At 49.0% G+C, this 24,531-nt stretch overlaps 1 protein-coding gene across 1 annotated transcript in view; it reads right to left on the reverse strand.

The window, feature by feature from the left end:
- The window catches only part of LOC143962097 (E3 ubiquitin/ISG15 ligase TRIM25-like), a 28,055-nt gene extending 19,998 nt beyond the window's left edge, over positions 1-8,057 (reverse strand). Inside the window, exon 1 of the mRNA XM_077471423.1 lies at positions 8,015-8,057. The gene's annotated coding sequence lies outside the window, so the exon portion shown is untranslated. The remainder of the gene's footprint in view (positions 1-8,014) is intronic.
- Positions 8,058-24,531: the final 16,474 nt, after the last annotated feature.

Below are 24,531 nucleotides of genomic sequence, written 5' to 3' on the forward strand. Positions count from 1 at the left end.
GGGAGAGCGGGAGGATCACGAGGGGGGGGGGGGGAGAGCGGGAGGATCACGAGGGGGGGGGGGGAGAAAGAGCGGGAGGATCACGAGGGGGGGGAGAAAGAGCGGGAGGATCACGAGGGGGGGGAGAAAGAGCGGGGGGAGAAAGAGCGGGAGGATCGCAGAGGGGGGGAGAGCGGGAGGATCACGAGGGGGGGGGAGAGCGGGATTATCACAGGGTGGGGGGGGAGAGCGGGAGGATCACAGGGTGGGGGGGGGGGAAGAGCGGGAGGATCACGAGGGGGGGGGGGGGGGGAGAGAGCGTGGGAGGATCACAGGGGGGGGAGAGAGCGTGGGAGGATCACAGGGGGGGGAGAGCGTGGGAGGATCACAGGGGGGGGGGGGGAGAGCGTGGGAGGATCGCAGGGGGGGGGGGGGAGAGCGTGGGTGGATCACAGGGGGGGGGGGAGCGTGGGAGGAGCACAGGGGGGGGGGGAGAGCGTGGGAGGAGCACAGGGGGGGGGGGGGGGGGGGAAGAGCGGGAGGATCACAGGGGGGGGGAGAGAGAGAGCGTGGGAGGATCACAGGGGGGGGGGGAGAGAGAGCGTGGGAGGATCACAGGGGGGGGGGGGGGAGAGCGTGGGAGGATCACAGGGGGGGGGGGGGGGGAGAGAGAGCGTGGGAGGATCACAGGGGGGGGGGGGGAGAGCGTGGGAGGATCGCAGGGGGGGAGAGCGTGGGAGGATCGCAGGGGGGGGGGGAGAGCGTGGGTGGATCACAGGGGGGGGAGAGCGTGGGAGGAGCACAGGGGGGGGGGAGAGCGTGGGAGGAGCACAGGGGGGGGAGAGCGTGGGAGGAGCACAGGGGGGGGGAGAGCGTGGGAGGATCACAGGGGGGGAGAGCGTGGGAGGATCACAGGGGGGGAGAGCGTGGGAGGATCACAGGGGGGGAGAGCGCGTGGGAGGATCACAGGGGGGGAGAGCGCGTGGGAGGATCACAGGGGGGGAGAGCGCGTGGGAGGATCACAGGGGGGGAGAGCGCGTGGGAGGATCACAGGGGGGGAGAGCGCGTGGGAGGATCACAGGGGGGGAGAGCGCGTGGGAGGATCACAGGGGGGGGGAGAGCGTGGGAGGATCACAGGGGGGGGGGGGAAGAGCGTGGGAGGATCACAGGGGGGGGGGGAGAGCGCAGGAGGATCACGAGGGGGGGGAGCGGGAGGTTGAGGATTCTGTACAACCTACAAATACAATGGGAGGATGTAGGGTCTGTATGGTTTCAGGGGCTCTCAGCCTGTGTCAGATACATCTGAGCCGATTCTACATTTCCAATAAATTGATTTAATAAAGAAAACGTTGTTTTGATCTGCACATGTACCAAAAATATCCACCTTACACCTACAATATCCCACAAAATTAAGTACACCCCTCACATTCTTGCAAATCTTTTCTTCTATCTTTTCATGTGACAACACTGAAGAAATGACACTTGTCTACAATGTAAAGTAGTGAGTGTACAGCTTGTATAACAGTGTACATTTGCCGCCCCCTCAAAATAACTCAACACACAGCTATTAATGTCTAAACCGCTGGCAACAAAAGTGAGTACACCCCTAAGTGAAAATCTTGAAAATCAAATTGGGCCCAATTAGTCATTTTCCCTCCCCCCGGTGTCATGTGACTCGTTAGTGTTACAAGGTCTCAGGTGTGAATGGGGAGCAGGTGTGTTAAATTTGGTGTTATCACTCTCACTCTCTCATACTGGTCACTGGAAGTTCAACATGGCACCTCATGGCAAAGAACTCTCTGAGGATCTGAAAAAAAAAAAGAATTGTTGCTCTACATAAAGATGGCCTAGGCTATAAGAAGATTGCCAAGACCCTGAAACTGAGCTGCAGCACGGTGGCCAAGACCATACGGCGGTATAACAGGACAGGTTCCACACAGAACAGGCCTCTCAATGGTCCACCAAAGAAGTTGAGGTCACGTTATCAGCGTCATATCCAGAGGTTGTCTTTGGGAAATAGACGTATGAGTGCTGCCAGCATTGCTGCAGAGGTTGTAGGGGTGGGGGGGGGGGGGGGGTCAGCCTGTCAGTGCTCAGACCATACGCCGCACACTGCATAAAATTGGTCTACATGGCTGTCATCCCAGAAGGAAGCCTCTTCTAAAGATGAAGCACAAGAAAGCCTGCAAACAGTTTGCTGAAGACAAGCAGACTAAGGAGATGGATTACTGGAACCATGTCCTGTGGTCTGATGAGACCAAGATAAAGGTATTTGGTGTCAGATGGTGACAAGCGTGTGTGGGGGCAACCAGGTGAGGAGGACAAAGACAAGTGTGTCTTGTCTACAGTCAGGCATGGTGGTGGGAGTGTCATGGTCTGGGGCTGCATGAGTGCTGCCGGTACTGGGGGGCTACAGATCATTGAGGGGACCATGAATGCCAACATGTACTGTGACATACATAGGGAGAGCATGATCCCCTCCCTTCAGAGACTGGGCCACAGGGCAGTATTCCAACATGATAATGACCCAAAACACACCTCCACTGCCTTGCTAAAGAAGCTGAGGGTAAAGGTGATGGACTGGCCAAGCATGTCTCCAGACCTAAACCCTATTGACCATCTGTGGGGCATCCTCAAAATGGAAGGTGGAGGAGCGCAAGATCTCCAACATCCACCAGATCCATGATGTCATCATGGAGGAGGGGAAGATGACTCCAGTGTCAACCTGTGAAGCTCTTGTGACCTCCATGCCCAAGAGGGTTAAGGCAGTGCTGGGAAATAATGGCGGCCACACAAAATATTGACACTTTGGGCCCAATTTGGACATTTTAACTTTGTTGCCAGCGGTTTAGACATTAATGGCTGTGTGTTGAGTTATTTTGAGGGGACAGGAAATTTACACTGTTATACAAGCTGTACATTCACTACTTTACATTGTAGACAAGTGTCATTTCTTCAGTGTTGTCACATGAAAAGATAGAAGAAAAGATATACAAAAAATGCGAGGGGTGTACTGACTTTTGTGAGATGCTGTAAATAATCCTGATACATACCAATCAGCTGTAACTTGATGACTACCGACATGTTAAGTGAATAACATTGATTATCTGAAAAGTGCATAGGATATACTAGGCAGCACGTGAACATGTTGTCCCTGAAGTTGATGGACATTACAGTTTGCCATGTATGGGGCTACGTAGCTGCAGACCAGTCAGGGTGTCCATGCTGACCTCTGTCCCCAGCCAAAAGCGCCTACAATGGGCACGCGAGTATCAGAACTGGACCACAAAGCGATGGAAAAAAGTGGCCTGGTCTGATGAATGACGTTTTCTTTTACATCATGTGGAGGGGCGAGTGCGTCACGTACCCGGGGAAGAGATGGCACCAGAATGTAGTATGGGAAGAAGGCAAGCCGGCGGAGGCAGTGTGATGTGAACAATGTTCTTTTGGAAAACCTTGGGTCCCACCATTCATGTGGAGGTTACTTTGACACGTTCTGCCTACCTGAACATTGTTAGTGACCAAGTACACCCCTTCATGGAAACGGCATTCCCTGACGGCAGTGGCCTCTTTCAGCATGATAATGCGCTCTGCCACACTGAAAAAAGGAGCACAACATCTAGTTGGAGGGGTTGACATGGCCTCCAAATTCTCCAGATCTCAATCCAATCGAACATCTGTGGGATGTGCTGGAAAAAACAAGTCCAATCCATGGAGGACCCACCTCAACTTAGAGGACTTATAGGATCTTCTACTGACGGTTTGGTACCAGATACCACAGCATACCTTCGGAGGTTTAGCAGTGTCCATGCCACCATGGGTCAGAGAAGTTCTGGTGGCAAAATGGGGAATTATTCAGTATTAGGTGGGTGGGTATAACGTTATGGCTGCAGACACACATACCTGGCTGTACATAAAATGGATAGAATGTTACAAATCCTTTCCCATAACCTCTCATTCGATGTCACTTTTCCATCAATCTCATTTCAGGGTTCGATGTGCGATGACTGCGATCGCTCCTCCTGCTGCTACTCCTGTACTTGGTGTTAGAGGGCGCTGGAGAGGGGGAATTCGTCAACGCCACACAGACAACCATCCAGAGCAATGCACCCATATTGCCCCGGGCTCACAGCTACTCTACCAGTGGCGGAATTATAGGGGTCGCCAAAATCGCCATGGCGACTGGGCACCTTGCTGCAGGGGGGCCCCTGTACTCTTTGATAGGAGGGGAGGCTGAGAGGAGCTCCTCGATCATCAGCCGAACTGAAATCGGCACTGTGCAAGAGCTCCTCACATTAGGCTTGGTGAAAGCAGTGTGTGCTCTTTGTCTCCCCCTAGAGTGCAGTACCCGGCAGGAAAAGCCAAAGTAAATGTGAGTCTTATATAAAAAAATAAATAAAAAAAAGGGTACTGTATTTGTCTTTATATGTGTGTGTGTGTGAGCATGTATGTGTGTGCGCGCATGTGAGCATGCTTGTATGTGTGTGTGCGCGCATGTGAGCATGCTTGTATGTGTGCGCGCGCGCATGTGAGCATGCTTGTATGTGTGTGCGCGCGCGCGCATGTGAGCATGCTTGTATGTGTGTGTGCGCGCGCGCGCACGTGAGCATGCTTGTATGTGTGTGCGCGCGCGCATGTGAGCATGCTTGTATGTGTGTGTGCATGTGAGCATGCTTGTATGTGTGTGTGCGTGCGCGTGTGAGCATTAGGGTTGCCACCTGTCCAGAATTCATCCGGACAGTTCGGGTTTGGAATCTTGTGTCCAGGTTTCAGTCTGCCTGAAACCCGGACACATTATTTAGACTGAGCTGTGGCTCCTCAAGTAACTGAGATAGTCACACAAAAACTTGTTGCCATTCGTGAGCTGCGGGATGCTGTCTGGGGGCAGGTTTGGCATCACTGGGGGGGGGGCATGATGTCAGCAAAAACAGTTTGGTCACACCCACTGTTTACCGCAGCATGCTGCATTACCACTCTGCTTGGGGCACCCAAAGGTGTCTCAGGTCTTTTATAATCCTATAGTGTATACTACGAATAAAAATGTGCCCCGTGTCGCTAAAGTGTTCGGGTTTGGCTTGAAGAAAAAGTGGCAACCCTAGTGAGCATGCTTGTGTGTGTGTGAGCATGCATGTATGTGTGCGTGAGCATGCGTGTGTGTGAGCATGCTTGTATGTATGTGTGTGGGTGTGAGTGTGTGAGCGTGCGTGTATGTGTGTGTATGCTTGTATCTGTGAGCATGCTTGTGTGTGTGTGAGCATGTGTGTGTGTGTGTGAGCATGCGTGTATGCGTGTGCATGTATGTGTGTGTGTATGCTTGTGTGTGTGTGTGTGTGCATGCTTGTATGTGTGAGCATGCATGCCACCGCTGCCGACCCCATATTTAGGTGTCTGGTCCCTTTTGGGGTGCCGGACGCTGAATTACAGTGGCGGGGGGGGGGGGTGTTTTTGCAGCACCTGATTAGAGCCATAGGCTCTAATAGGCTTCAAAATAGGTGAACTGCGAGCGCCATGCTTGATGCTCACAGTCCACCCAGGTGTGTTAGAAAAGTGAATTAATATTCACTTTCCTAACACTGAACCGCCTCTCCACCAATCAGGTGTGCGGGTCTGTTACCCGTCAACTGATAGGCTTCCAATAGCTGCGCCTATCATTTCAGCCAATCAGGAGGAGAGGACGGGAGAGGAGGATGGCAGGAGATGCATGGAGGACCCCGCTCATGGCCGTTACCCACTGCCCCACCAAGACAGGGTAAGTGGCAGGCAGACAGCGAGCGAGCGAGCGGTGGGGATTCACAGTGGCAGCATTTGATGGACACACCAACAGCATTTGATGTGCACAGTGGTGCCATTTGATGGCCACAGCGGCAGAGCTTGATGGGCACAGCGGCAGAGCTTGATGGGCACAGCGGCAGGGCTTGATGGGCACAGCGGCAGGGCTTGATGGGCACAGCGGCAGGGCTTGATGGGCACAGCGGCAGGGCTTGATGGGCACAGCGGCTGCAATTTATGTTTTTTTCTGAATTTTTCAGTTTGCTTGTGCCCCCCTGAAAAATTTTGAGCACCAGCCGCCACTGGTTTATATGTGTGTGCATATGTGAATTTTCCTCCTGCAGCCGCTGAATGCCTGTGGGTGGGAGAGGAGGAGAAGCAGGGGGAAATGGAGAAATCGGTTCCTTATAGCCACCCACTTGGGACCGGGCCCTGGTGTTCTACCATCGGGCTCGGAGAAAAGAGCCCTGTCCGGAGGTCGGGGGGGGTGGGGCTCCATGGTTTCTTGCATCGGGGCCCTGAAGGTTCTAGTTATGCCACTGTACTCTACTCTCGTCGTTGAATACTCCGAATTGTAGTAACCCAAGTCAACCAATCAGTGCTCATCTACATTCACCTGAATATTGATTGGTTGCCGCGCCTTTCATATTGGATTTTACACCACCCTATTGAACACTCTCCATTGGGCAATGTGTCAGTCTGAAATCATTTCTTAGTAGCATAGTCCAGTCTTCCCCCCCAGATCCCTCTTCTACCGTTCTGACTCTGCCACGTTTGCAGCCATGTTGAGTGAATCTTTAAGTGGTCCACCAAGCCAATGTTTTTTTTTGTTTGTGTTGTGGGTGAAGTGGGAAAAAGTTTCAGACCCCGGTCAATTTTTACTGCTATCTGAGGCTCCCTTAGTAAGATCTCCCCTCACTTCCTGTCCTGCCGACAACTAGGGATGAGCTCGGGCGTGTTTGCGCGGTCCACGTGCTGAGCCCGCCAGGAAGCTGGCGCTGCGCTGATCATAGGCAGTGAGACATTGCCTGATCTCTGCAGCCGCCAGGGGCGGACTGACAACTCATGGGGCCCCCCAGGCAATGGGAGATTATGGGGCCCCCCCAGGCAATGGGAGATTATGGGGCCCCCCCAGGCAATGGGAGATTATGGGGCCAAACAGCATACACAAACACATAATAAACACACACACTGAAAACGTACTGGAGAGGCGGGGCAGCTATAATCTTGGGATTAAAAACAAAACAAAACACACCCACAGATTTTTACATACTGTCCCTGGTTTTATTGAGGCTGGCAACCCTGATGGGGCCCCCTAGTGGCATGGGACCCTCAGGCAGTGCCCGAGTGGTCAGTCCGCCCCTGGCAGCCGCACATCGGGGCAATGTCTCACTGCCTGTGATTAGCGCAGCGCTGCGCCGAGGTCCTGGTGGGCTCAGGACGTGGACCATGCGAACACGCCCGAGCTCATCCTTACTGACAACAGTTTCTCCACACAGGAAGTGAAGTAAAAATCTCCAACAGGGACACGGTCTCTTACTCTACAATAGAAAACATTTTTTTTTATTTCTGTCGGTGTTGCTGCCAGAGAGTTCCTCTCACTTCCTGTCTGGTAAAAGGTTGTCATCAAGACAGGAAGTGAGAGAGGAAATCTCTAACGGAGTCACAGATGGCTGTAAAACCTGACTGAGGATCTAATTCTTCCCCACGCCATCCAGAACTAAGAAAAAAATTGAGTTTTATCTGGACACACACTTTATGCATAGTTCCCAACTGTCCTTCATTTTGAGAGATGGTCCCTCTATGGAACCAAGTCCCTCTGATCCCATCTCCTTCTCAGTTGACCCTCTTGTTGGTATGGAGTGTAGGCTTCTATAAAAAAGGTATTATTTACCTATAAAAACGTATTATATTGGCACTAGATAATACAAAATCATATACATACACACACCAGTCCAGTAATCTCCTGACCAGCAGTGGTCCATCTATTGTAGATATTTCCAGGTTACATACAGATGGTGTACAGAGCTCCAGAAATAACCAGTTCCACCATCTCCTGACCAGCAGTGGTCCATCTATTGGAGATATTTCCAGGTTATATATACAGATGGTGTACAGATCTCCAGATATAACCAGTTCCAACCTTACAACCAAACCCCCTAGCCGTGTCCCATCACTAACTACACAATAGCAGTCCTAGTTCACCAGCTGCACAGTCCTAACACTTGTCATCTTCACAATACAAACTCTTCCCGGGATCACCAACCTCAGCTCCAGCAGATCCCTCCTGTCTGCTCTCCAGACTACAGAACTCCACCCGGGTGTCCCAGGTGACCCTAACCTGTCCAAAATGGAGAGAGCAAAACCCGGAGTGTACAGAGGATCAGAGGGCTGGGAAGGGGGAAGAAAGGAGCCTGGGAGATGTCTAAATCCCGAACAGGACTTTTCCAGGCTCCCTGCCAGACCCTCTACTACAGAGATCAGGACATCAGATGATCTTCTTTTTTCTCTGACCAATCTGCACATTTTACCGGCCAACCTCTTGGAGGAATTTGAATGCTATGGGGCTCCATCTAATCTGAAAATAAATGTCTCCAAATCTGAACTCTATGGGCGTAGGGTTGCCACCTCATCCCTTTAAACCCGAACACATATGAATTACACGGGTTCTGAGGCTGATTAAGTTGGTAATTAAACGGGCCTGGTCATTGTTTTACACAATGGCCACCTTTTCACTCTCCTCTTCCCTATCCCTTCCCCACTTTATTTACCGGTATTTATATTATTTTTGTGTGTTTGTCACGTTTTGTGTTGTCACCTGCATGTTTGATGAGTAGGGTGTCGGTCCTCGGGGCCAACCCTGAAAGTCTTGTGGGAGGGTGGACATAGGCCTCCTGGCTTGGTTCACCCTCTCTTTGGGGGGGTCTTCCTTCGGGGGAGCCCCTACCCTAGTACCTGGGTGGGTCTGTCTTCGGTAGACCTTCCAGAGAAAGGCGGTCGTCTGGTTTCGGCCAGATGGGCCATGTATTGGTATCTCAGTCCCCGTCTGGAGCCTAACGCCCCGGGGATCAGGGTAAGGTCCTTCCTAGTGGAGGACAGTAGACACCCGTGGCACGTTTTTGTGTTCACTCTTGATGTGTGTGCACTTTTTTTTGGCATCGGGTGTCAGTTTTTGGGTGTGTCTTGCACGCCATAGACTTTTTCAATAGAAAATTAAACTCAGTTGGTGCCTTATCTGCATTGCATTAGCCTCATAACCCGTTTTATTCATATGCGTTCAGGTTTAAAGGGATGAGGTGACAACCCTATATGGGCATTGCCCTGCCCCTCCTCCTGTTCCACACTCTAAAGCATGGGTGCTCAAGCTGTGGCCCTCCAGATGTTGGAGGGCCACAGGTTGAGCACCCATGGCATGATGTGATTTGTAGTTTTGCAACAGCTGGAGGGCCACAGGTTGAACACCCATGCACTAAAACCTGGTACACACAATCAGATTATTGGACGAATTTCCATCAGTTTTTTGTTGGATGCTAGTCTCAACTTGAAGGCGAAGAGGGTACTCACCATCGGGAAATTTGTCGGACGACAGAATTCAACGTCAGACGTGACGTCATGTGTTGAATTGTTTTGTCTGCGTTCTTTCATTTCTGAGCATGCCTAGTCTTGCTCTTCAGATTTTTTTTTTCGGCACATCAGACAAAAATTTTGGAGCCTGCACATCCAGCTTTTGTCTAAAGAAAATCCAATCGGCTGTCAAAATCGGCATACTAACGATCAGAAAATCAGCAGATCGTTCATCGGACAAAATGTAACTTCAGATATTCTGACCGCATGTACGGGCCTTAAAGCCTGGTACAAACAATCAGATTGTTGGCCAACCGAGCGTCTTATTTTTGTCAAAAGGGCGTGTGCCTGGATCTTGTCTTGCTGCATACTAACAGTACACAATTGTCGGCCAACAAACACAAATGTAATGATGTACTACGAGGAATTTCAGCTCTTGAGCGCCACCCTTTGGGACTCTTCTGCTAATTTCATGTTTGTTGAGCATCGATTCCGAGCATGCGTCTTTCAACTTTTGTGTGACGGACTTGTGTGCTGACCATATGAAAATCTGACAACAGAACATTTTCCGCCGGAAATTTACTAAGTATGTCATCCAACATTTGTTGACCGAAAGTTGGACAACAATTGTCAAAAGGAGCGTACTAACGGTCAGATTTTAGGACAACAGTCTGTCAAGAGAAAATCCCCATGCCGAAGGCCTCGTACACACGATCGGATTGTGTGATGACAGACTGTTTGCCTAAAATCTGCCCATTAGTACGCTCCATCAGACAATTGTTGTCCAACTTTTTGGCGGACAGCGTTCTTTTTCGTATTGCGTGTACACAAGTCCGTCACACAAAAGTCCAAAGTACAAACACGCATGCTAGGAATCAGTGCTCACCTTTACTTACTTACAAAGCATAAGCTCTTTTAGATAAGTGGCATCAGGGCCTATGCTCGTGTAACATCATTTAACCACTTCAGCCTCGGAAGAATTGGCTGCTCGATGACCAGGCCATTTTTTGCGATCACTTTAATTGAAAATTGCGCGGTCGTGCGACGCTGTACCCAAACAAAATTGACGTGCTCTTTTTCCCACAAATAGAGCTTTCTTTTGGTGCTATTTGATCATCTCTGCTGTATTTATTTTTTGCGCTATAAACAAAAAAATTGCGCCAATTAAAAAAAAAAAACACAATATTTTGTACTTTTTGCTGTAAAAAATAGCCCCAATTTTTTTTTTTTAAGTAACATTTTTCCGCAGTTTAGGCCGATCAGTTCTATAAAAATGTACTGATTACTGTGTAAATTTCACTGGTAGGGAAGGGGTTAACAATAGGGGGCGATCAAGGGGGTTTACTGTGTTCCCTATGTGTGTGTTCTACCTGTGGGGGATGGGACTGACTATAGAAGATGACAGATCGTGGTTCCTAGCTCGTAGGAACTCACAATCTCTCTCTCCTCGCCAGGCACGAGCATCGAGACCCATCCCGCTTAACCACTTGCTTACTGGGCACTTAAACCCCCCTCCTGCCCAGACCAATTTTCAGCTTTCAGCGCTGATGCACTTTGAATGACAATTGCGCGGCCATACTACACTGTACCCAAATGAAATTTTTATAATTTTTTTCCCACAAATAGAGCTTTCTTTTGGTGGTATTTAATTACAGCTCGGAGTTTTATTTTTTGCTAAACAAACAAAAAAAGATGCAAAAAAAACAGGTCATTTTTCTCCTTCATTGAAATGCGCTGATGAGGCGGCACTGGTGGGCACTGATAGGCGGCACTGGTGGGCACTTATAGGCGGCACTGGTGGGCACTGTTAGGAACAGTTAAGGTGACACTAATAGGCACAGATAAGGTGGCACCGATAGGCACAGATAAGACAGTACTGATGGGCACAGATAAGGCGGCACTGATGGGCAAAGATGGGCACTGATAGGTGGCACTGATGGGTGGCATGGATGGGTGGCACTAAGGGGCACTGATAGGTACCACTGATAGATGGGACTGATGGGCACTGATAGGTGGCACTGATAGGTGGCTCTGATAGGTGGCACTGCTGGGCACTGATGGGCGGCACTGATGGGCACTGGTAGATGACACTGATGGGCACGGATATGTAGCACTGAGGTGCAGCAATGTTTTTGAGGCAGATTGTGGGCACTGATAGGTGGCACTGTGGGCACTGATGTATGGCACTGTGGGCACTGATGTATGGCACTGCTGGGTGGCACTATGGGCACTGATGGGTGGCACTGCTGGGTGGCAATTTTTTAATTATCTGGGGGTTACTGGCAGGAGGCAGGTGGGCACTGATAAGCTGGCCGTGATCGGGACTGATGTTCCGATCACGGCCGCCGGTGATCTGCTTTTTTTTTCTCTCCTCAGCGCGAGGAGGAAAAATAGCCGATTACCGGCTCTGTTTTGTCACATGATCAGCTGTCATTGGCTGACAGCTGATCACGTGGTTAGGGGTCGGGATCGACCCCTTGCTCGGATCCGTGATCAGGCGAGTCTCATAGACTCGCCGATCACAGAGCGCTCCGCGCGCGCCCCTCAAGGGGCGCGCAGGCCGCTCGTGCACGGGACGACGTCAATAGACGTAGTCCCGGCAAAGCAGGTCCGCGCTTTAGCCGTCATTCGGCTATAGCGCGGATCTCAAGAGGTTAAAGGAGCCGACGTACAGCTACGATAGCTTGCGGGATCGTGCCGACCTGCCGCAATATAATGACGCCGACCGGCCAGCAAGTGGTTAAGATGAGTATCTTACCAAAGTTTTTGTATTTTTTTTTTCCATAAAGATTTTATTCAAAATAGCAAGGTAAGCATACAAGACAAGAAGAGTAATCACAAACCAGCCAACATTCAGGACAATATACTGCCATCATTTAAAAGTGTACAACATGGGGGTGTAAATCAAAGTACAGTAACGGGAACAAGTTAGGACATTCAAAGAGGGCGTCGGAGGGCAAAGGGCAAAAATGTTCACTTTGCGCCTCCCGCCAATGTCCATCCCTGACAACTCAGGTGCAGAGAAGGGAACATGGAGCCGTTCCCGAACAAAGACCAGGGTGTATTGTAACCCCCCTAAGACCTTGTACACACGATCGGAGATTCCGACAACCAAATCCGCCGGATTTTGTCCAACGGATTTTGTCCGAAACTGTTGTACACACACGGTTGGACAAAGTTGTTGGAAAATCCGACGTGATGACGTTATTTCGTTACGACGGGACTACTTTCAGGCTAGTAGCCAATAGCTTTGGTGTAGAAATTTGATCTGAGCATGCGTGGCACTTTGTCCGATCGGAAATCTCTACACATGATCGGAGTATGTCCGATCGGAGCATTTTGTCGGAAAATATTTCCGGCAAGTTGGAAAAGTTGCTCCGATGGATATTTCGATGGAAACAGTCCGATGCAGACCACAGACAGTCGGAATATCTGACAAAACGCTCCGATCAGACACATTCCGATGGAATCTCCGACCGTGTGTACAAGGGCTAAGGCATATTTGGTGCCAGGCATGCGGTGTCATAACTTGAGTTGAAAAGTCCGGGCTCGACTGGTCAATATCGGGAGATGAAGGTACAGTACCAGAAGAAAGTGAGATAGACAGACAGAGAAGGAAAAGGGGGGGGGGGGGAGAAAGAAGAGGAGGGTAAGAGAGCGAAATTAGAGATAGGAACGGGGCAAGGGGGACGTTAAGCTCTGTAGTAGGGAGAGGGGAGGAAGAAGCAGAGGTGATGGTACAAAGGAAGGGAGGAAAGATGGGGGGGTTGGGGTAACCGGGGAGAGTGTTCAGGGAAAGGAGCCATGGGTCCGCTCCTATGCCCCACCCTCCCACCCAGGGTAGCCTGTAGCCTGACGCGGACTTCGCAGAGTGACCTTCTTATGCCGTGTACACACGAGCGAATTGTCCGGCGTACTTAGTCCGGCAAACAATCCGGCGGATAGTCCGGCGGACTTTCTACCGAACGGACTTGGCCACACACGGACACACAGAAAGTCCGGCGTTTGCTAGCGCGATGACGTACAGCACATACAACGGGACTAGAAAAAGGAAGTTCAATAGCCAGTAGCCAATAGCTTCCTTTTTCGTACTTGCTTCTGAGCATGGGTCATTCTTAGTCTGCCGGACTAGCATACTGACAAACGTATTGTCCGCTGAAACCCAAGTCCGACGGGAAGATTGGAGTGCAAAAATACTTTCTTAGTCCGCCGGACTTCACGCTGGAAAAGTCAGCTGAAGCCCACACACGATCGAATTGTCCACTGAAATGCGTTTCGGCGGACTAAGTACGCCGGACAATCTGATCGTGTGTACGCAGAATTAGAGATACTGACGGTATTTGTCAGTAGTAATAAAATGATTCCAACAAGCCCATGTAGTTGGGAATTTGTGTATTCTATCTTGCGAGATATGGATCAACTCCTCCATATCCCTAATCTTGGAGATTCTCGCAAACCATTCCCTGATCGTTGGAGCGCATGAGGACCACCAGTGCTTGGGGGTCACAGAGCCTCGCTGCATTGACCATGTGCATGGCCAGAGATTTGTAGTAGTTCTTTTTAGATAAGGATGTATGATGAAGGAGGAATTGGGCTGGGGAGAAATCCAAGGTGAATGTAGTGATATGCGTGATGAGACCATGGACCTCCCTCCAAAAAGGTTGGAGGTTCTCACAATCCCACCACACATGAAGCAGAGTGCCCATCCCCGACCCACATCGCCAGCAGGTATCGGGGCTGGCAGGCGAGAATTTATGGAGGCGTGATGGGGTCCTATACCTTGTGATCACTTTGAATCCGTTCTCTTGGATAGCAACATTTAGTGAGCCCTTATGCGCATATTCGTGCCAAGGTTTCTGTATTGTTTTCCAGACTTTACCTATCTACATTCCTTCCGCCTTCTTTGGTCAAGTTAACACCCTCTTCACTAAGTTCATATGGGCTCATAAACGACCCAGGCTTCGCAGATGCCTGTTGTCATTGCCTAAACTCCACGGCAATGTGGCAGTCCCGGATGCATCTAAATACTATCATGCCACTCATTTAGGGAGGGTGATTGACTGGTTAAGACGAGGAGATCTTAAGCTTTGGATGTCCAGCAGTACAGTGCCATTCCTCTGAATAGGGCACTGTGGTGTTACGCAGCCTTGCCAGCCTCATCCAACTATAGGCCCCACACGCTGGGTTTACTCCCTGATTTTTTTTTTTTTTACTTCTTTAAATCCCCACTCTTTCTTATTTTGGGAAACCCAAAACTCCCCCCAAGACACGATATTCGTGTAACAATATAACATTTAACAGACATACTTCTAACACGGACTTCCCAGAGCACTGTGGGTTATCTACAGATGGTGCGCACAGCAGAATCTGCTTCCTTTCAGACTGTCTCTCTCTGACTGAAAACTTCCTACAGAGCCTGAACAGAGTAGGTAGGGGGAGGAGTCACTGCTATAAATAGAGAGTGAGGAGTCATTGCTCTAGAAGAGAAGGAGTCACTGCTCTGATCGCCCAGTTAGGTATTAGGGTCAGATAGGGTCTGCTTCACCCCAGGCAGCGTCGGGTTAGTGCCAGTACCGCTAACACCCACGCATGCAGCATACAACTCCCTTAGTGGTATAGCATCTGAACAGATCAATATCTTATCTGATCAGATCTATACTAGCGTCCCCAGCAGTTTAGGGTTCCCAAAAACGCATTGTTAGCGGGATCAGCCCAGATACCTGCTAGCACCTGCATTTTGCCCCTCAGCCCAGCCCACCTAAGTGCAGTATCGCTTGATCACTGTCACTTACAAAACACTAAAGACACATAACTGCAGTGTTCACAGAGTCAAGCCTGATCCCTGCGATTGGTAACAGGTTTTTTGTTAGCGTTTTGATACAGTCGCTGACAGTCTAGGAGCTTTTTTACCTGTGAATCTCACTAGTTGTACCACTAAATTTAGAGCCCAAAATGGCAAAGCGAAGGTACACTAGTGAAGAGGCCTACGCGTTTCTGAGCATGACAGATAGTGAAGAGGAAGTCACCCATCTGTCAGATTCAGGCTCAGAATACGATCCTGTAGACAGCAGCAGCTCCATGACAGATAGCTCTGACGACGGAGTTGTGGTCCCCGCCAAGGTCAAGCGTACCCGTCCCCATTCTTCTTCGGCTGCTGAGGTGCAAGAACCGCAGGTCCCTCGTATGGAGCAGAGAAGTACTAGTGCCGCTCATCCTTCTGGTGAACTGGCAAGCACCAGCGGCCTAGTACACCCTGGTCGTACATCCAGCACTGCAGTATCACGTGGTGACGTGGTGAGCCCCATAAGTGCAGTTCAAGCTGGTGAGGTGGCAAGCACAAGTAGTGTCCTGCAGCCACCAAGAAGAAGACAAACACAGGCCCATCGAGCCCATAGTGCCCTTCCTGCTGCATTAGCCAATCCTAATTGGGAGCCCACCACTTCTGCAGCACCCGTACTTCCCCCATTCACTGGCCAACCCGGAATTCAGGTGGAAACAGTTGATTTTACGTCACTTGATTTTTATTCGCTGTTTTTCACCGAAGATCTCTATAGATCTATTGTGGACCAAAGCAATTTGTATGCTGATCAACACATCACCACTATTCTCCAGTCCTCCCTTTCCAGAGATTGGAAACCAATTACAGTTTCCGAATTAAATTAATTACATTTCTGGGCCGATCCCGTCTCATGGGCATAACCAAAAAGAGTGAGTTGCGGTCATATTGGTCCACTAACCCAATTCCCCATATTCCCGTGTTCTCTGCTTCCATGGCCAGGGCACGATACGAGCAGATTTTGCTGTTCATGCACATTAATGATAATGAACTCCGTCGTTCTTGTGGAGACCCTGGATACGACCGGCTCTACAAAATTTGGCCCCTCATAAATTGCTTCAAGCAATGTTTTGCAGCCTTGTATACTCCCCATCAAGTTGTCTGCGCTGATGAGTCCCTGATTAATTTTTATGGCCGCTTGTCATTCAAACAGTACCTTCCCAGCAAGCGTGCCAGATATGGGGTTCAAAATGTATAAGCTCTGTGACAGGACCACAGGCTATACATATAGTTTTATGGTTTACGAGGGAAGAGATAGTTACATAGAGTTGAAAAACTGCCCTGACTACATAGGGAGCGCTGGCAAGATTGTGTGGGACTTGGTGTCACCCTTATTCGGAAGGGGGTACCACTTGTACGTGGATAATTATTACACGAGCGTGCCACTGTTTAGTCACTTGTTTGATCAGCAGATTGGAGCATGTAGCACCGTGCGACCTAATCGCCGGGGCTTTCCCCAGCAGCTTGTAGTTTCCCATCTTAGGCTGGGGAGAGAGCCTGCTTCAAGTGTAATAATTTGCTCGCTGTGAAGTGGCGGGATGATAAGAATGTTTTAGTTCTTACCTCCCTTCATGCAGACACGATGGTCCAAATTCCTACGGCGACTGGTGTTGTGGAGAAACTCCACTGTGTCCACGAATATAACCTTAATATGGGAGGGGTGGACCTCAACGACCAGTTGTTGGCGCCGTACCTAGTTGCCCATAAGGCCAGAGGCTGGTACAAAAAAGTGTCTGTTTATTTATTTCAATTGCCTCTGCTGAACGCTTATGTGCTACACAGAGCTTCAGGATGAACTGGATCCTTCCTTAAATTCCAGGAAGAGATCATCAGAGCCCTTCTGTTTCCAGACGGTGCTGTGGCCCAACTTCCCAATCCAAATGCAGTAAGCCGGCTGCATGGGAGGCATTTTCTGTATGTCCTCCCTGGTACCCTTACTTAACGAGCCCCCCAAAGAAGATGCCGTGTCTATAGAAAGCGTGGATATAAGTATGACCCGCTATTACTGTCCCTCCTGTCCTGACAATCCTGGACTTTGCATTGGTGAATGTTTTGAACACTACTATACACTAATTGAGTTTTAGCGTAGGGTGCAGCACTGCACAGACTAGGCACACTTTCACAGGGTCTCCCAAGATGCCATCGCATTTTGAGAGACCCGAACCTGGAATTGAACCATTACAGTTACAGTTACAAATAAAAGTGTGAAAAAAAAAAGGAAAACAAAAAAAAAATAGTTTATTGTTCTCTATCTCTCTATTCTCTCTCTATTGTTCTGCTCTTTTTTACTGTATTCTATTCTGCAGTGTTTTATCGTGTTTAATTGTTAACCATTTTTTTGTCCGTCGGACAATCCGATCGTGTGTGGGCTATAAAAAAAAAAAATCTGACGGACCTAGAAATAGAAAATGTTTTAAATCTATCTGACGGACTCAAGTCCGATGGACTAAAAATCAGGAAAGCCGTTTGTCTGTGTGCTGGTCCGACGGACCAAATACAACACAAGGGCAGCTATTGTAGTAAGAAGAGCCGACAACGCTGTAATTCTTGAAGTGTCGTTTTATGGTACATCAGAGTGACAGTAAAACAATAAACCTGACGCGTTTCGGCAATAGCCTTAGCCTTACTGTCACTCTGATGTACCAATAAACGACACTTCAAGGATTACAGCATTGCCGGCTCTTCTAACTACCATTGCATTGGAGTGTGTTGGGACACATTGAGCCTTGGCACCTGTGAGCGGACCTGGTGTATGGATTGAGTTGTCCCTGCAGCGAGCGCTGTTACTTTTCTTCTTTTCCATACCAGGGCAGCTATTGGCTACTGGCTATTGAACTTCCTTATTTAGTCCCGCTTACGCCATCACGTTGAAGAGGAACGGACTTTTTAAACGGACTTAGTCTGGTCTTGTGTGGCTTGTTCAGAAAGTCAGTCGGACCTCCGCCGAAAGTCCGCCGGGAAGACCGTCGAACCTAGTCCAACAAAAAGTCCGGTCGTGTGTACGCGGCATTAGTCTACTCTAATCAGCCCTTATTAACTCCTTATTCTCTTTCTCTATTCAATTATAATTTTCCTGGTCATTTTAGATACGTATACTTTTTATGAGCAGTAACACTATTTATTTGATATATTTTCATAAATTCACTTTAAGGCTGTTTTATTCGGCATGTACCGAGCGTTTTTTTTATGCAGTAAATACCACATAAAGCAATAGTGAATAGACATTTTCAGGATCGCAATCCGGTATTTGGAAAACCCCTAATTATCGCATGCAATCTGCTTTTGTGACTGGAGCCCAGAGTATCTAATGAGGGATTACAAGGAAGATCATCCGTTCTAGAGGGTTTATAGTCTCTTATATTCAAGGATGAATGTTTCATACAATACATTGTCACTGGAACTTTGGTATTGCTGCAAGGCATTGTTCCCAGATATTAGTTAGCTGTCAGAAACCATGAATCAGACTGAGATAGAAAATGCAGTAAAAATCACACCTTTTAATGTAATGGTAAAAATCTTACAGATCAGCAAACGTAGTTAAAACAGACAGGGATCAGTAAGCAAAGTGGGTAGTCAGACAAGCCAGTAATCAGGAAACCAGAGATCAGTGTGGTCAGAGGTAGAAGAACAGGATCAGGAACCAGAAGGGACGTCAGCCGGGCTAAGTCCTTCACAGGAACACAGCAGAGAAACTCCAATTATGTTGACCAAGGCGAAGGCAGGAAAGGAATGAACAAGGCAGTTCAAATAGTCAGAAGGGGCTGACTGCAGACAGAACTGATGAGCAGACAATGATGACCAGGTGAGCTACTAAGGAATCAATGAGTGCTGACAATTATCCGACAGCTGAGCAGCCTGAGCACAGAGAAGAGAGCTGCTTAGAGCCCAGCCCTGACATTAGCAGATCCTCCTTGAGCTGGAGAACAAAAGACCATTCTTGAAGAGCTGATATACACCACCGCTCAAAGGCAGGTCCTGGAAACTCAGAGATAATTTCTCCAGGTGAAGGGATCCGGGCAGGGCTGGACTGGGACAGAAATTTGGCCCTGGACTTCATCCAGACCGGGCCCACTTACATTTTGAGCATCCCATCAGCACCCCCTTACATCAGAGTGTCCCATCACCAGCCCCCTTACATCAGAGTGTCCCATCAGCACCCCTTACATCAGAGTGTCCCATTACCAGCCCCTTTAAATCAGAGTGTCCCATCAGCACCCCCTTACATCAGAGTGTCCCATCAGCAGCCTCCTTACATCAGAGTGTCCCATCAGCACCCCCTTACATCAGAGTGTCCCATCAGCACCCCCTTACATCAGAGTGTCCCATCAGCACCCCCTTACATCAGAGTGTCCCATCAGCACCCCCTTACATCAGAGTGTCCCATCAGCACCCCCTTACATCAGAGTGTCCAATCAGCACCCCTTACATCAGAGTGTCCCATCAGAACCTGCCCACACACGACCGGACTTTTGCGGCGGACAAACCGCCGGACTATGGCGGGAGTCCGCTGGACTTTTGAAATGAACGGGCTTGCCCACACACATGGAGAAAAGTCTGTTAATTTTGAACGCGGCTCCAGGTAGACGGGACTAGCAAAGGAGGTCAATGTCGCGATTGACACCTCGCTGGCCCCGTCACCTGGTATGGACTTAAAGGGGAAGCCCTACGCCGAAAAGACGGCGCGGGGGTCCCCCTCAAAGTCCACATCAGACCCTTATCTGAGCACGCAGCCTGGCTGGTCAGGAAAGGGGGGGATGAGCGAGTGCCCCCTCCTGAGCTGTACCAGGCTGCGTGCCCTCAACGTGGGGGGCCTCTTCTCAACAACCCTGTCGGGGTCTGCGGGTGGGGGGCTTGTCAGAATCCGGGGGTCTTCTTCTGACTTTGGGGGTCTTGTCCCTCTCTTCGGGGGTCTTGTCCCCCTCTTCGGTTCTTCTTGCCGGGCCTCCGCTATCTTCATATAGCTCTTTTACTAACGGTGGCCTGGTCTTCTGTTGCCGCCGCCGCCTCTTCTTCCGACTTCGGGGGTCTTGCCCAGAGTGTCCCATCAGCGCCGCTTACATCAGAGTGTCCCATCAGCACCCCCTTACATCAGAGTGTCCCATCAGCACCCCTTACATCAGAGTGTCCCATCAGCACCCCCTTACATCAGAGTGTCCCATCAGCACCCCATTACATCAGAGTGTCCCATCTGCAGCCCCTTACATCAGAGTGTCCCATCAGCACCCCCTTACATCATAGTGTCCCATTACCAGCCCCCTTACATCAGAGTGTCCCATCAGCAGCCCCTTACATCAGAGTGTCCCATCTGCAGCCCCTTACATCAGAGTGTCCCATCAGCACCCCATTACATCAGAGTGTCCCAGGCCATCACCACCGGGTGCTCCTCCTCACCCTCCGGGCACAGATGGACCGCTTTGTGGAAAAAAAGGTGCCCGTTCATACGCGGCCGCAGTAGCTCCGTCGGACAGGCCGCAAATTGAGCCCCCGGCTTCGGCCTATACGCACGCTGCAACGAACGCACAGATGTCAGACATGGAGGTTAGTGGCTGTGCTGCCCGGCTCTCCCCTCCTCGCACACCGCTCCACCCCAGGGACCAGCTCCTTCACTATCCCAGCAGCAGACCCCGCCAGCGGTCAGTCTCTCCCACAGCCCCTCTGGGGATGATGGACACACGTACCGCATTGCACAGGCAGTGGCGGCTCTCCTTACCCCCATGATAGCAGCCTCTGTGGAGAAGGCGGTTAATGCTGGCATGCAGAAGCTAAAAGCACAACTTACTGAACACACCACCAGACTAAACGAACTGGAACACCGTGTATCAGAGGTAGAAGATGAACTCTACCAAGCCCAAGCCGCGGAACAATCCCATGATAAAACTAACCAATACATCCTCCAAAAATTGGAAGACCTGGAAAATAGGTCCAGACGGAGCAACCTGCATTTTGTAGGCATCCCTGAGTCGCTCCCTGCAGCTGCCTTAACAGAATTTTGCTCAAAACGCATTCCAGAAGCCATGGGCCTGGTAGGCCCTTTTATGGTAGAACGTGCTCACCGTATGGGATCCTTCAATGCTGAACGTAAATCCCCGCGACCCATCATTGCCAAATATCTCAACTATGCCGACAAGTCAATCCTCCTCCAGAAATTTCGTCAGTCCCCTGACCTTTACATTGATTGGGTAAAAATCCTTCTTTTTGCCGATTATTCTATTGATGTCTCCAAGAAGAGGAAAGCCTTCCAACCGATTTGCTCCGAACTGTTCAAGCTGCAAATTAAGTTTACTCTGGCCTTCCCGGCAACCTTACGGATAAAGTCGCCTAAAGGAGACCAGCTTTCTTTCCAAGACCCATCGGAAGCAGAATCCTATCTTCACTCGCTTAGGCCGGACTTGCACCCCCACACGCCTTCGAAATCTGCAACCAGCCTCCGCTCTCTGGAACAGCGTAGCCCACGCAAGGACTCTCCCAAACGTTTCAGGCCTTCTGCTCCTGACCATCGTAATCGCAACACCCTGCGCTGAAATCTTCCAGTTCACCCATGGACTTCCACTTCTCTACCTCAGGTCGTATGACTTGGTCTTTTCTTGTGTTTTCTTTTTTTTTTTTTTTTATATATATTTTTATTGAATAAAGAATAGAACATAACAAGACATTACATATACCATGGAATAAGTTGTATATGGTACACATGACTGGTTATAATAGCAATTACAACATTTTGAACAACCTTGGGAGGAGTAACAATCAAACCCTTGTTACTAATCATCCTGTTGGCTACTATAAAGCTAGTGGGGGATAAGTGGGTTTTGTTGTGTAGTGACTGAATACCTGATAGAGCAGCGGGTCAGTTGGACAACCCAAGAGTAACTGATGAAAAACTATGAGTTGTTACCGTTGTTGAAGCAGTTACCTAAGGAAACTGGTATAGTATAGTAATTTGTCCGTCTAAGCTTAGGAAACCGTAATTAATATGTTTTACATAGGTTGTTATCCGAGGCTATAACTGGTGCGTGTGTCCAGCACACCACCAACATTTTTAAAGAGGGGGGGGGGGAGAGGTGAGGGGTATAAAGAAAGGGGAAAAATTAGAGTGGGGATGGGTAAATGCCAGGTTCCATAGTAGGTGTATATTATAAAAAGAGTGAAAGGAATAGCCCAACTGAGGATATGTCTCAACATCGTAACCTATAGAAGGTATAGAGGTCAAAGGGATTATGCCGATCGGTCATTCATCTGAGTCGGGCAGGTGGCCGCATTACAAATACTGGATTGTATCTTGGGGGGGTCTAGTAAATGGCCGATATTAATCTCAAGTGTGAAATCTTCGTTTGTATTCTTCAGTTAATTTAAAGTGTATCCAGCAAGCCCATAGTGTAGTGAATTTTTGAGGTGAGTTGTGTGAGAGTGCTATGAGTTCTTCCATTTCTGCAATCTTGTTAACTCTCATAAACCAATCCCTTATGGAAGGAACTCTTGGGGAACCCCAGAGAGGGGGTATACACAATTTTGCAGCATTAACAAGCATCATGGCCAATGATTTAAAGTAGGGTATGTTACTGGAGGTATGGAGATGGAGTAGGAATTGGGCAGGAGAGAATTCGAGTTCATATGTGGTAATTTTTGAAATCAGTTTGTGGACTTGTGGAATCCAGAATGATTGTATGTATGGGCATGACCACCAGATATGGAGGAGTGTCCCCCGTTCCCCTTGGCATCTCCAACATTTGTCTGACTGGGATGTGTTGAATCTGCTTAAAAGTTAAGGGGTGCGGTACCATCGTGAAATTATTTTAAAGTTTGTCTCTTGAGTGGAGACGTTTATAGATCCTCTATGAGTGTTTCGGTATATTATGTCCCATGAGTCTTTTGTTAACTCCAAATTCAGATCTCTTGCCCAGTTTTCATAGGCCCTGCCTTCGTCGGAGTGGACGTTCCACCAGAACATATTCTGTATTTTGGATATAATATGACGTTGTGATTCACTACTTAGACACATATTTTCGAACTCAGTCAACTCGTCAGAGAGATCAGATTCAGTGTTGACACTATCAGTAAAGTGTTTGAGTTGCCAATAGGATAGAGGATTAAGTTTGTGTGCTTGCCACGTCTCAACTAGCTGTTCCCGGGGTAGTAGCTGACCTCTCCTAACTATGTGATGCAATCTTAGACCTATAGTTGGTTGAGAATGTGTAAACGGGTGGCGATCCATTCCAGGTGGGAAGTGTGGATTAGAGAGGACTGGCGAGAGGGGGCCTGGGTTTTTTGAGAGATGAAATAAACGATTGGTTTGTTTAAAGCATTTCAGTGTGGCGCTTATTGTTGGGTGATTCTTAATGTTTTCTGGTAGAAGTTCGTACTTGGTCCAGGGAACCCGGCTATGGGGTGGTCGGAGAATGCATTTTCTAAAGCTATCCAGTCCTTTGATTTTTGATTCGTGTGCCAGTCTATAACACGTTGTAACTGACAAGCCCAGTAGTAGTGTTGTATGTCTGGTAATCCAATTCCTCCTTTGGTTTTTGGTTTAATCAGCTGTGTATATCTGATTCTGGGCCGTTTGAGATTCCAAATGAATTCTCTACATATTTTGGAGATGTTATTTAGAAAGGGCTTAGGGAGTTGGATGGGGATTGTTTGTAAGAGGTAAAGGATGCGCGGTAGGATGTTCATTTTTACTATTGCCGTTCTTCCGAACCATGAGAAGTGGGCCTTGTTCCATTTTGTAAGATCTTCTTTGAAGGTTTTTAGTAATGGGAGATAATTTTTTTGGAAGATATCAGATAAATTAGCGGGTAATTGGATCCCCAGGTAAGTCAGAGCGTCTGATTTCCAGATGAATGGGAAGTTTTGCTTACTGAGGGTTACTTGTGGGTCTGGTAGTGAAATATTAAGGGCATGCGATTTAGCGAAGTTAATTTTAAGGTGGGCTATGTATTGGAATATAGCAAAGTCTTTTAAGAGGTTGGGGATCATTATCAGTGGGTTGGACAAAAAAAGGAGGATATCGTCCGCAAAAGCAGCCACTTTGTAACTTTTCTGTGCTATGGATATTCCGTGTATATCGGGATTGTCTCTCAGTCTACGTAAGAGGGGTTCAAGTGTAAGAATAAATAGGATGGGGGATAGGGGACAGCCTTGACGCGTACCGTGGTTAATGTTGAAGGCCTCTGACAGGGTGCCATTTACTCGGACTCTTGCCTTGGGGTTTATGTATAGGGATAAAATAAGGCTTATAATGCGCTCCCCAAAGCCAAAAGTTCTTAAAACCGCTTCAAGATAGTCCCAGGCTAGCCTGTCAAAGGCCTTCTCCGCGTCCAAAGATAGTAAGAATCCCGGGGTTTTAGTGGAAGAGAGCCAGTGATGGATATTGATAGCCTTAAGGGTGT

Source organism: Lithobates pipiens, unplaced genomic scaffold (assembly GCF_037356315.1).
Source record: "Lithobates pipiens isolate NorthernLeopardFrog02 unplaced genomic scaffold, aLitPip1_a1.2 Scaffold_8, whole genome shotgun sequence".
Taxonomy (NCBI): Eukaryota; Metazoa; Chordata; class Amphibia; order Anura; family Ranidae; genus Lithobates; species Lithobates pipiens.